The sequence below is a fragment of the Thunnus maccoyii genome, chromosome 6 (genome assembly GCF_910596095.1).
Source record: "Thunnus maccoyii chromosome 6, fThuMac1.1, whole genome shotgun sequence".
Classification (NCBI taxonomy): domain Eukaryota; kingdom Metazoa; phylum Chordata; class Actinopteri; order Scombriformes; family Scombridae; genus Thunnus; species Thunnus maccoyii.
In genome coordinates this window covers 1300302-1310832 of record NC_056538.1, presented here as the reverse complement: position 1 = coordinate 1310832, position 10531 = coordinate 1300302, and positions in this window count along the sequence as shown.

Here is a 10531-nt window from a genome sequence, read left to right as displayed (position 1 = left end):
ATGATGCAGGGAGTCATGCAAATTTATGATGATACACAGTCTTTATATATATATATATATATATATATATATATGTATACACACTGAAATAGTGAGTAATGGATTTTATTATAATACTAAGTAACTGAGAGGTAATATTACATGATTTTATGCAAATGTAAAGGGACAAAGGAAGTACTGAAGTTAATGTCAAGTCAAGTTACCTTATTGTTACATCTCATGACACAAGTATAAGAGAATAAAAATCTTTTTCAGCTAATGATGTAAGAATTTTTTATACAAATGTGTTGTGATACAACACTACATAGTCATGCTCCCATAGAGATAAACCTGATTTCAATGGCTCCATTACCTTTTTCACCATCAGGACAAATATTACTCTTTTAGCCCATCTACTGGTGAAGCAAAAATCTTCCTGATGTTGTTCCTGCTACTCAACACTGCAGCCTCTAGGAAGTGCTACTAGGGCTTTCAGTCTGGGGAGTAAATACTAACAATGTGAAGCTTCATCAACAACATCAACACATTAAAATATGATACAGTAGCTGTCACAAATTTAAACCTCAAAACTGAACAAAAAAAACCAAAAACAATCCCAACATCTCAGCACTCTCACTAACTACAAACATTCTAAGGTTTACTGCAAGGCAGTTGCATGAACTGGATTACATAGTGCAGGCTGTGTCCAGCTTCACTGTTACCTGTGACTTCCAGGATCTCCTATAGCTTCTGATTTTGCCCGCACAAAATCTCTGCTTTTTGATTGCTATTCAAACATATGAAGAAAGTATGACTATCTGTAAAACTGTAGAGGCAAGTCCTATATTGACTATTATTTACACTACAGTACTCAGTAGTATCTAAAAATGTATAATACCTGTCCCACCCGTTCAGGCCACATACTCATGGAGATACATTTTTGGCTCCACTGCAAAGCAGCATTACAGATATGTGTGCAGAAACAAAAATGATATTAACTCTAAGCACAGACAAAACTATTTCAAAAATTCATTTATTGAACTGAAATAATACAGTTGCAAATATGTTAAGGCACCTTATTACATCTGCACAGATGTCACGAGTGACTCAAAGCTATGGTTGTCAATAACTTAATGAGAAAAAACAGGGTAGCATTCACATTAAAGATGAAGAAACTCAGGTGTCATCTTGTGGTGTGTTTGAAGACACTGGACTCAGTATAACACATTCTTACACGTTCTACAATTACATTCAATACGATACTTTAGAGCTGCACTCAGCTGTTCACACTGTTGGCATTCCTGAAGCCTTCTTTCTCCCTAAAACTCTTTTCATTCATACAGTGGTAATGTCTGAGACCAGGCTCATGTTGCATTGACTTGAAACATTAACAACAGCACTGAGTCACAATAGGAAAACTGTTTTTGACCATTCACCTGTTTAAACATTTTGGAACACCTCTGGTCAAACTTGGCAAGCTGTGCACAAGTCCTTTGGTATGCATGATATTGCATCATATGTAAGACATCATTAGAAACAACATGAATCCATCTGCTGCTCTAAAATGAACATGATAAAATTAAGTCATACATCATCTTCATCCACCTGAAGGCACCAAGGAGCAACTGATTCTCCATTCGCTTTGATTTCTTCTTTTTGCAGCTTGAATCCTGCTTAAAGCAAAGAAACACACTTTGGAGGAGGCTTTCATTAAGACAAACGGTAGATATGTTGGGACAGAGACGAGGCCAGAGGCTAGCCTACAGAGGGACGGTTGTCAGGTAATCCTTTGGGTATAGCCATTGTCATTTTGTCCAACCCCAGTCAGTTTGGGAGTTCATGTCTTTTAAGCAGAACCTTGATGTCTACTCGATAGCGTCAGGCCTGGTGGCCACATAGACAAAGACAATGATGAGCAGCACCACTACGGCCAGCGTAGGCAGTACTACGGTGGCCACCTGCTGTCGGGCTTCCTGCATGGCCTGCTTCCGCTCCTTCTTGTCCTTGGATGTTTCTTTCTTGGGTTTGCCCTTGAGCTGCCTCATGATGTCTTCCTGACCGCCTGCTCTATGTCTTCACTGTGCTCACAGGGACCTGACAGACACAGAAACATATCAGATATATCACATAAGACACATATCCATAGCACATATTCCAGAATAGATGAACATGCTGAGACATGCTTATCTTAGAGGACGGAGTATTTCACTCTGGGCAAGATGTAAAGAGCAAAGAAAGAATGTGAATGAAGAAGATTTTCACAACCTTGAAAAACAACATGCACAGACTCAAGATGTACAGTCACAAAATGTGCTAACACAAAAGAGACTTGAGTTTAAAAATCTTATGACCACTAAAGCAGAAAGAAAGATAGCAAGGACATGGTATCATTATTATGAGAAAGGGGAGAAGACAGGAAAACTGCTGAGTTTGATGATCAAAAAACAAGAACAAGAACAATTACTAAAATCTATCAAAGATCCAGAGTGCAACATTACAAATGATCCCATTGGAATCAATAAATGTTTTGAAAATTGCTATCAGGATCAGTATGGATAAGATGAGTAAATGGGCACAACAGAGAATGGATGGATGAGGACATCACACAAAAAGAAGTAACTGATGTATAATATCTCTGAAAACACATTACCAGGGCTAGATGGTTTTTTAAAAAGATTTATTGATCACCTTGTACCTCCTCTTAACAGCTAGGCTCAATGAATCATTTGAAAAGGGATCACTACCCAAGTCTTTACAACTTTCCTCAATTTATGTCTTTCTAAAACCCAGCAAGGATGAACCTCTATATACCTGGTACAGGCCTATCTCACCACCAAATCATACATCTTAAATACTCTCAAACATAATAGCACTCAGATTAGAAAGAATCATTGGGCATCATGCAAGAACCACTCATATGAACAGATTCATTCTAAAGTATGACGAGTGATTTAAGAAGATTTTTGACATTCATCAATTTAATTCAATAATTTTTTACATTTTTTTTTTTTTTTACGTACGAACAGAATTTACAAGTGGTCCAGAGCCAGAGCTGTTGTACGTGTCATGAACAGATAGTCTAACTTTCTTCACAAGAAGAAACTCTTGTTTGATTTAGAATGATGTCTTAATCTGAATGAATGTGGAGTTTAAATATGATATGTGGAAGCATTCTCTCTTTATTTCTGTCACACTAGATTTTTACGCTTTGGTAACATTTCTGTGAATGAAACTCGACCACACATGGATCAGAACATGGAGCCTTACATGGCAATTTTAGGGGCTAATGATCAGATCTCACGAAAATGAAAATGAATGTTTAAGAGAGTTTGGTGAATCTGATTTGGAACACTCGTACAAGTAAACAGGGTATGATTTCATATTATTAATGCATCAAAAGAATCATGTGATCCAAAAATTGTAATATCTATGAACACTGAGGAAGTGTTTTCAATTGATAATTTTTGGAGGTAACTTCCTAACTTGGATAAAACTGCTGTACAGAGCAGCTATTGCAGAGCTGGTCTCATTTTCCTGCTTAGTTCATATTAGTTCAAACCAATTGCAGCTCTATTTTTTTTTAACTCTCAAACATTAACATTGGTACTGGCTTTAAAAATCCAGTATCAGTTGGTCTCCAGAAATCATCTATATGGCATAAAGGCACCATCACATACACTGCATGTCCTATGAATATTCATCATACCTTCCATTCACTTCTATTGAAGTCCAAACAACAGATGAATTCATCTTTTGTTTTGATGCGATCTCCAGCTCGCAGGTCAGACTTAATGTTTCTTTTACCTTGCAAAAGGTAAAACTGAATGCACAAATCATTGTAGCATGTGCAATCAACCTGTTTCGCAAAATATCACACAATGCAATGTTGTTGAATATAAGACTAAAGTGACTAAATCTTAAGCCTAATTAGTCTAAGTTAAAAAAAATGCGGTGAAACATCGGCCTTATCCCCTACTAGCTGCAAACATGAAGGACTGAATATCTAATAAGGAATACAGTGTAGACCTATTCAATTAATACACACATGTAACTGCATGATTACTACATAATAATAACACATCTTCTTTACTGTAATAGTGTTTAATGAACATGAATTAACTACTTATTTCGACTTGATAAAAGTTTCAAGCGTCTGTTCATTTAACAGGAAGAAAATGGAAACTAATGGCTGCTTAGAGGGCAGCAAAAACTACAGCAGCCATTTTAAACACAACACCATGCTGCATCAGTAATATTAATATTAAAACGTCATTTGTGCTAAACATGTTACAATACGTAAAAACACTATTATGGTTTTTATGCTCCGTCTGTATTTGTGACAGTTAATTACGTACGGGTTACTCTCCCGACAAGTCAAACAACCGTTAATTTAGTCGAATAAAAATAAATAAATCAAGAAAAAAATGTCGTCATTTTTATATCCCAAACTCTGTAGTCGATGAGCACAACTGCGGCCCAGCAGTAGTCAAGCTAATATTACACGCTGTAAGTACGCTGTTAGTAGCAACACCATACGGCAGTGAAGTGACTGTTAAGGTACCGGGGTTAGCTAGCTTAACAGTAGGTGTCAGTTTTAGCCACATTGTTGCACATTTTCTCTCTCTAGCGTTATGTGCTGTTGAGGAAGTTGGTGAACATATTGGTCCTGAACCCGGCTCCTCGTGCTAGTTAGCTGATACTAACTTTAGGACATGTTAGCTACAGCACTGATGAAATACTGCTGACGGTTAGTTGAGTGAGTTTGGTAGTTAGAGTTATTACCTTACAAGTGGAGTCAGAGTTGAGAACAGTTCCACGCTGAAAGCTTTTGGCCCGCTCATCCGCTGTTTGTTGCGGAGTCCCAGATGTCAGGTTTGTTACGACAGAAAGTACAGTACTGTACAACTTACAAACCTGCGGGTCTATTTCTTACGGGGCTTGACGTGGCAGTCACTGGAGAGCTCCTGGAGTATCACCAACAAGCCCGCCATGATCAAAACAAGGACACTTCCGGTCACCACCTCCAAAATAAAACCCTACATGAAGGCGTTGCCTTAATAAAGTCAATTCATCATGTGGCAGCGGTGTGGCTCACTGACGTGTTTTTAATACTTTTCAGACAACAACAGAGGTCTACGGCACAGATGAATAAGATATATCAGACTTTGATGCACACACAATAGTTGTTAGTGGACGAGTTCATTGTTGTGCTCTGCACATGAGATTTGTTGACAATAAGAAAAATGTAGAAAACCGCCAGCCTTATCCTTAAAGATACATACATACTTTGTGTATTTTAATGTGTATTTATGTGAGGGTTTTATTTGCCTTATCCTTTAAAAGGACATGTGCTCCCTCATTGAAAAATACGGAATCTATTGATCAGAAAATATTGTTCTTTCCAAAAGTTTAATTGCTGAATGCATCAGACTTCTCCTACTTCACTGAGAAGTCTAAATTCAAGTTACCACATGTGTAAGTTGAATACTGGACCAAGATTGGCTCCAAACTAGTTGTGATGTCACAAATCCTGCTTGTACATCCATGTGTGAAATTCAGATTTATGATGAGAACAAAGAAACTTTCTCCCTTCAGCAGATGAATGTGAAAACAAACTGCACATAGATCATTCTGGACAGTGAAACTCAAACATCCACATAATATAACAATATGCAAAATACATTGTGTGTGTGTGTGTGTGTGTGTGTGTGTGTGTGTGTGTGTGTGTGTGTGTGTGTGTTTAAATAGCTGGTCACTGTAGTTTTTAGCAAATGTTACTCAAAATGAGGAAATAGTGCTTCTGTTGTGGACTATTTTTGATGGCGGATGAATCCACATTTGGTGCTCTAGTTAGTATTTGTAGCAGCAGGACAGTGTATGTGGGATTGAGTCACAATAAATTACAGTGTGTGTGTTCATGGTAATGAAGGAACATTTCACCCAGTGCAACAGTGTGACTCATTGATGTGTTTTTAATAGTTTTTGGACAACAGTGGAGCTCTATGTCACAGAGGAATAAGATATATCAGGCTTGGATACACACAATACTTGTAAGTAGATAAGTTCATTGCTGGTTTCGGACTGCCCATGAGAGTTGTTGACTATAAGAAAAATATAGAATGTCACCAGACGTATCCTTTAAATACACATACATATACATCAAAAAGGTAAAAAGACATGCCCGAATCTCAAAGATCAGTTTATACCAATCCATCCTGGTTCAACATGAGCTTGTTTGACAGGTTATCATCCAGGTTGTTGCTGCTGGTGTTGAGGTCTGTTCTGAGTCAGTGTTCACCCTTGTGCCTATTTCCCACAAGCTGTCTCCCACAGAATGCATTTGGCAAAAGAGAAATGCTGGCTGTGAAATTAGCTTTGGAAGAGGAAAGCTAGGGGGGGAGGGAACATCTATTTTTAGTTCGGAAACACCACAAAAACCAAGCATACATTCACACAGTCAAGAAAGTAAACTTCTGGCAGGCAAGGTGTTTTTTTTCAACCATTTTAATTTAACACTGTCCTACAGCATAGGTGCCAAGAACATGAAGCCAGCTGCCCTTTATTGCCACTTCTGTGCTGAAGAGAGTACTGGAGCTCCAGTGACCATCCTTTCCCAGTCCTGCATAGTGGGAACTGTCTCTAGGGACATAGAGCACAGGCAAAGGCTTCACATCATTTCATTCATTCCATCCTGGTCCTACACCTGTCCTGCTCACCATCTAAATGATCTAGAACCCTCTCCCTTCAGTGGGGACACCTTCTAGGATCACCGATCACCCAGGTTCTACCAACATCCTGGCCTTCCTAAAAGAGCACTTCTTTCGACCATGGAGATCAGTAGCAGGTCATTTGTAACAGCCTGTCAAGTCAGTGCCCTGCATAAGTCCTCTCTTTGAGCCCCTTCTGGTGTACCATGACCTCTTCCTACCCTATAGTCAACCCAGCACTTGTATCTCACTGGATATCATCACCAGTCTTCCCCCCTTCCTGCAAACATAAAAAGAGAGCTGTAAAATCCTGAAGCCATTCGTCTCTCCACATTCTTACCTGCATATAGTTTTGACTGTATATGGAAACATACACCCATTTTTACCAGCCACAGCCACAAAACTCCATATATTTGTCATTAGGTCCAGAGCATGAAGTGCCAGGGGCCAATGGTTCCTGGCACAAAGTGCAAGGAACTGAATTTTGTAAAGGTTACTCTCCTCATTTTTGGTCAGCAGGTGTGAGTGTGCAAATTTTTATCAGGGCCCAAGCATAAAAGTGTGAAGAAACTCTTGTTTTCGTAAAGATTATTTCAAAGAATTATCAGGGCCCCAGCATGAAAGTGCCAGGTGCCCAACGGTCTACACATGATATACAGCAACATGAACGTATAATTATTGGGTGTTCTCTAGTGCCACATAGTGGACACAGGAAGTGATAGTTATCTCCTACATGCAATGTCCAATATTCATGAAATGTATGTCCATGTCATTTGCCCTCTGGTAAATTAATATTTCACTCATGTAGTATTGCCTACAGGCAACAAGAAGTAAATGGTAAATGGACCGCACCTCAATATAGCACCTTTCTAGTCTTCCAACCACTCAAAGTGCTTTTACACTACAAGCTACATACCCCATTCATACACACATTTGTTCACTGATGGCAGGGGCTGCCAGGCAAGGTGCCAACCTGCGCATCAGAAGGATCTAATCATTCACACATAAATTCACACACCAATGGCACAGCCATCAGGAGCATTTTTGGGGTTCAGTATCTTGCTGAAGGACACTTTGACATGTGGACTGGAGGAGCCGGGAATCGACCCACACAGAGCTGTGTCAAGGGACCTCCAGCAACTATACCATGACTGCCGCTTCCTCCGACACATGCGAGGTGCAAGGGCCCATTCATTGCTGCTTGCAGCTTTAAATAGAGTTATTTCTGTTATTGATTAATCAGCATTTGTTTCACACATGCTTTTTTTCTAAATGCCATGTTTTTTGTATATTGTGAGTTGGCAGGCCAAGCAGGTCTACATCAGCAGCACCTCTGGCCAAGGGGGCATCAATTTGGGCTGACCGGGTCAACAATTTTTTCCCATGTTTCAATCACCTATGCATGCACAGTCAAAAAACATACAATATTTACACATACAGCTTTGCTCCTATAAATAAAATAACAAATTTTCTGTAAATAACCACTCTGGCCCCACACCTCCAGGAGATCCATGACAGGCCAGCACCCTCCTGGTCTGGGGATGTTCCATGCCAGGGTTGATGCTAAACACTAGACTGTAGCACTGCTACAATGTATTCTCTTAAAGATTATCTTGGAACACACCCTTTTAATCTGGATTTTAATTTGCATTATTTTATATTTCGTAGATTATATAACCGATTTCATCTTAGTTTAACTTATTTTACTGTTTATTGTATATATTTGAATAGTGTTTCTTTTGTTCTTTAAAGGGAGTTTAAGGACAGGAGATAATAAGGAACAAGAGTCTACAGCCATAGTGGCTACTTGAGCTAAATGCTAATATCAGCATGCTAACATGCTCACAATGATAATGCTGACATGTTGATGTTTAGCAGGTATAATGTTTACAATGTACCACGTTGCCATAGGGTTTTAGCATGCTAACATGTGCTAATTATCAATAAACACAAAGAACTGATAAACCAAAGTAAAATGCACATAATCAAGTTTTGACCTGATGATGGTAATAGATGAAAAGTCAGGATATCAAAGTTACCACAATTCATCCTACAATTCATCTGAGGAACATGAATGTGTGAACTGAATTTCACAGCAATCCATCTAATAGTTGAGATATTTCAATATAGAACTAAAAAGTCAACCTTGTGGTGGCAGTAGAGGAAAAGTCATCAGATTACCAAAGTGGTCAGAATGTATATTCCAGGGACCTTGAATATCTGTTATAAAATTCATCTCAATCCATCTGATAATTGTTGAGATATTTCACTCTGAACCACAAATTTCAACCTCTTTGTGCCACTAAGGGAAGAGTCTGAGGACCACCAAAATCTGTAGGATTCATCCTTTGGGGACCATGAATACAATATACGATGTACAATATTTCATGGCAATCCATCAAGTAGTTGTTGAGATATTTCAGACTGGACCGACAGACCAATATTGCCATCTCTAGAGCAATGGCTACAAAGAGGACAAACTTGTATATATTGTGCATACATATTGCATTCCTGTTCTTGTTTTCTTGCTGATTTTCTATCTTTTAATGTAAAATGTGCAGACACACTTAAAATAACATAGGGACTCTAAAATTGCCTACGTGCAGCCTCATTAGATTATGCTTGAAATATAGCTTCTCAATGTAAAACAGCCTATAGACAGAACAAAAGAAAATTCTGTGAGGTCAGTAGGTGTTGAAGAAAGGTGCTCATTCAGTTGGGCTCAAGACCAAGATGTTTCCCAGTTTATTCCTAAACTATAACTGGTTCTGGTGGTGGTTTTTGTCAATGCACTTTGTAAGCATTTGGATGGAACAAGCCTCTGACTGAATGAGACTAAAATATAACAACAGGCACAGTGTAAATGTTATATTTATTTTGGACTAACTCATAGATGAAGCTGAATATTGTGTTGTGTGGTTTTATTGATATGACTTGTATAGCTGAATATGGAATGACCTGTGTTATGTGTTTATCTATTAAGTTCTTTGAAATTATTTGTTGTGTGCTGTGCCAGTGGAGACAGTTTTATAATGATGATATAAATACAATCAAGAAATTTAACAACAATAGTTCTATGGTAAGTGTGAAATGTATAACATTAAACACATTTGAATTTTTTATAGTTTTATTGTTGACCTCAAGTGAGAGTCTTCTTTGATAAAATAAAACTTGGCCAATATTCAGGTTTAACCTCAATTCAATTATCTTGAAACTTGAAATATTCATTGACATTTTGTGATCATTATTATTACATACTTATTTTATTATCATCTTTCATTATCAGTTATATTTATTTGTTTTCTCATTTTTATTATTATTTATATTTTTTCTACTATCACTATTGCCATACAAAGATTTTTTTCCGCTCCCCATATATCCACATATTTCCTTGGTCACACGTCACCTGCCAACGTTTATAACATATGCACACCTTTCCTCGGTGGTGGAAGAAATACTCTTTACTTAGGTAACAGTACCAATATCAGAATGTAAAAATAACCCATTACCTTTACAGTTACCAATCTAGGGGTCGGCCCCTCCAAAGGGTCAGCAGATAAATCTGAGGGGTCGTGAGATGATTAATAGGAGAGGAAAGAAGAAAAAACAAAGTTCTGATACACAAATTTGTTTTCAGTTTTTGGGCTTTTCTCTTATCTTTGATTTTTGGTGAAATATAATAATATGATCATTTTTAACTCTTTGGACCTTCAACAGTTATTGAAACGATGAAACCATGTGGGAAGTTTAGAGGGGAGATGTCTCTTTGGTGGACCTGACAACAACTCATAGACATCTGAAACATGACAAAGCATCACACCTGCACACTGATTTTATAGAGGAGC